This window comes from Podarcis pityusensis (genome assembly GCF_964106645.2).
Source record: "Podarcis pityusensis genome assembly, chromosome: 16".
Classification (NCBI taxonomy): Eukaryota; Metazoa; Chordata; class Lepidosauria; order Squamata; family Lacertidae; genus Podarcis; species Podarcis pityusensis.
In genome coordinates, this window is record NC_138041.1 from 32,991,855 (window position 1) to 32,994,676 (window position 2,822).

At 47.8% G+C, this 2,822-nt stretch overlaps 1 long non-coding RNA gene across 1 annotated transcript; it reads left to right on the forward strand.

Annotated features, from left to right (window-relative positions):
• Positions 1–1,073: 1,073 nt before the first annotated feature.
• LOC308465477 lies at positions 1,074–1,945 on the forward strand. The gene is made up of 2 exons (XR_013980468.1): positions 1,074–1,146; positions 1,464–1,945. It is a non-coding gene; the product is annotated as an uncharacterized lncRNA (long non-coding RNA).
• The last annotated feature ends 877 nt before the right edge of the window (positions 1,946–2,822 follow it).

Consider the following 2,822-nt stretch of genomic DNA (forward strand, 5'->3'; position numbering starts at 1 on the left):
GAGGGAGGAAAACAAATACAGGCGTTCAGAGGCAGTTTCCCTCTGAATACCAGTTGCTTGGGAGATGGGGAGGCTGCTGTTGTGCTCAGTTTCTGCTCGTAGGCTTCCTGTGGGTCTCTGGTTGGCCACTGTGAGATCAGTGTGCCTGGCTAGATGGGTCACTGGCCTCATCCAGCAAGGGCCTTCTCATGTTCATGTTAGGGTGACAATTTCATTTGTCCAGTTGAAACATAACTGATCAGTGTGCAAGCTTCAGAGCTCTTTGGAGCTCTTCGCTGGGCTGGATAATAAATGGTGTTGGGGAGGAAGGTTGGCTGCTGGTGAATCCATGGGGTCTGCATCTGGTCACAGTCTTAATACAGACACTGGCGGAGGAACGGGGGCGGGGCGGGGGGAGCACACCACCCCCGGCACCTTCAGGGAGGGGGATACCATCGTGACCGCCCCCGCCTGGACACATGCTGCACATCCCCCCACCGCGCCAGGCGACACGCCCCCGTGGGCGGCGCACCACGCCCTTGGGACGCACGTCATGCCCCCACGGGGCAGCGTGCCACACCCTTGGGACACACACCACCCCCCAGGATGTGCGCCAGCCACGCCCCTACCTGCTCTCCACCCCCAGTGTCAGAATATGCAGCTTCGCCACATAAAACAGAATGTGAGAGGCAGGAACGGACATTCAAACAAGGCTGCTATGCAGGTCTCCAGTGGCACCAAAGCCTTCTGGGGAATAGAAGCATGACAACAGTGGATCCCCTATTTTGATCACTTTCACATAGAAACATAGAATTTTAGAGTTGGAAAGGACCCCAAGGGTCATCTAATCCAACCCCCTGTGATGCAGGAATCTTAGCTAAAGCATCCATGACATGTGAATACTTAGAACAGTTAGAAAGTTTGTCACACTGGGAGATGTACCGTAACTTTTCAGTGCCCAGTCTGAAATTAAGAGGCAGGATAATATCAGGGATCAGAAGTCCATTTCCTTTTGATTGGATGATGGAGATAAGGACTCCAAACCTGAAGTAGAAAGGCACACAGCGTCCCATGGGGGCTGGACTTGAGTTAAGATGTAGGGTTAGGGTTCCCTTCTTGTCAGGGAACTTTGGGAATTGTAGCTCTAGTTAAGGCTTAAGAGTTAGGGTTCCCTTCTTGTCAGGGAACTTTGGGAATTGTAGCTCTAGTTAAGGCTTAAGAGTTAGCATTAGAGTTAGAGTTAGAGTTAGAGTAAGCGTCAGGGGTAGGGGTAGGGGTAGGGGTAGGGGTAGGGTTCGCTTCTTGTCAGGGAACTCTGGGAATTGTAGCTCTGGTTAGGGGTAGGGTTCCCTTCTTGTCAGGGAACTCTGGGAATTGTAGCTCTGGTTAGGGGTAGGGTTCCCTTCTTGTCAGGGAACTCTGGGAATTGTAGCTCTGGTTAGGGGTAGGGTTCCCTTCTTGTCAGGGAACTCTGGGAATTGTAGCTCTGGTTAGGGGTAGGGTTCCCTTCTTGTTAGGGAACTCTGGGAATTGTAGCTCTGTTTAGGGAGTAGGGTTGGGGTTCCCTTCTTGTCAGGGAACTCTGGGAATTGTAGCTCTAGTTAAAGGTTAAGGGTTAGTGTCAGGGTTAGAGTTAGGGTTAGCGTCAGGAGTAAGGGTAGGGGTAGAGTTCCCTTTTTGCCAGGGAACTCTGGGAACTGTAGCTCTGGGAGGGGAACAGGGAGTCTCCTAACAACTCTCTGCACCCTTTTCAAACTATAGCTCCCAGATTCTTTGGGGGAAGAAGCCATGAGTGTTTAAAGCGGCTTCATAGCACATGAAATGGTGTGGATGTGGCCCTGGCCTCCCTCACCCCACTGCCCCTTATTGTTGAGGAATCGAAAAGATTTTCCCATGCAAATCTCTCGGAAACAATGTATTTCATCTGGAAAATTATTTAATAAAGATTACTTTTTATTAAAACCTTTGAATGTGTTTGAACTGTGTTTGAGTGCGTCGAGAATGATTTCACTTGAAAGCAATGCCATTAGATTACAGAATCATGGAAGAGCTAGACGGGACCACGAGGGTCTTCAAGTCCAGCCCCTGCAGGAATCTTTTGCTCTACGTGGGGCTCAAAGGACGGCCCTGAGATTAAGGGTCTCATGCTCTACTCAATGAGCTATACGGATTGATCTAAATAGCAAACACCAATTATTTATTTTTTACAATTTACAGTGGTGTAAAATAAAGGGTGTAGGAAATGAAATGATTGTTGCCTTTTCATTGTTTAAGGATGTTTTGTTAAGACTTTTGATTCAACACACTTATTTCAATATACAGTTGTACCTTGGTTTTCAAACTTAATCTGTTCTGGAAGTCCGTTCTTAAACCAAAGCATTATTAAACCAAGACGTGCTTTCCCATAGCAGCAAGGGACTCAATTTACAAATGGAACACACTCAACAGGAAGCGAAACATGTTCTGCAAGCAAGGCAAAGTTCACAAACCAAAACACCTACTTCCGGGTTTGCAGCGTTCTTAATCCAAGTTGTCGTTGGACTATGACTCCCATCAGCCCTGGTTCATGTGGTTAAGGATGATAGGAACTGTAGTCAAGAAACATCTGGAGGGCACCATATTGTCAACCATTGCTGTGTATCCTCATATCCTTCTTTAGATGATAGGGAGGCTGATTACAGAGCTATGGTACACTTGGACAGTGTTCACAGAGCATGCAATCAACATTGAGTACATGGCAATTCCCTGCACACATAGTAGGTCCCTGCCCCATAAAAGTTGTATTCTGCATGCATTCTGCCATGATCATTTTGGTTTTGCTCCAGTATTGCTCATTCATTCTG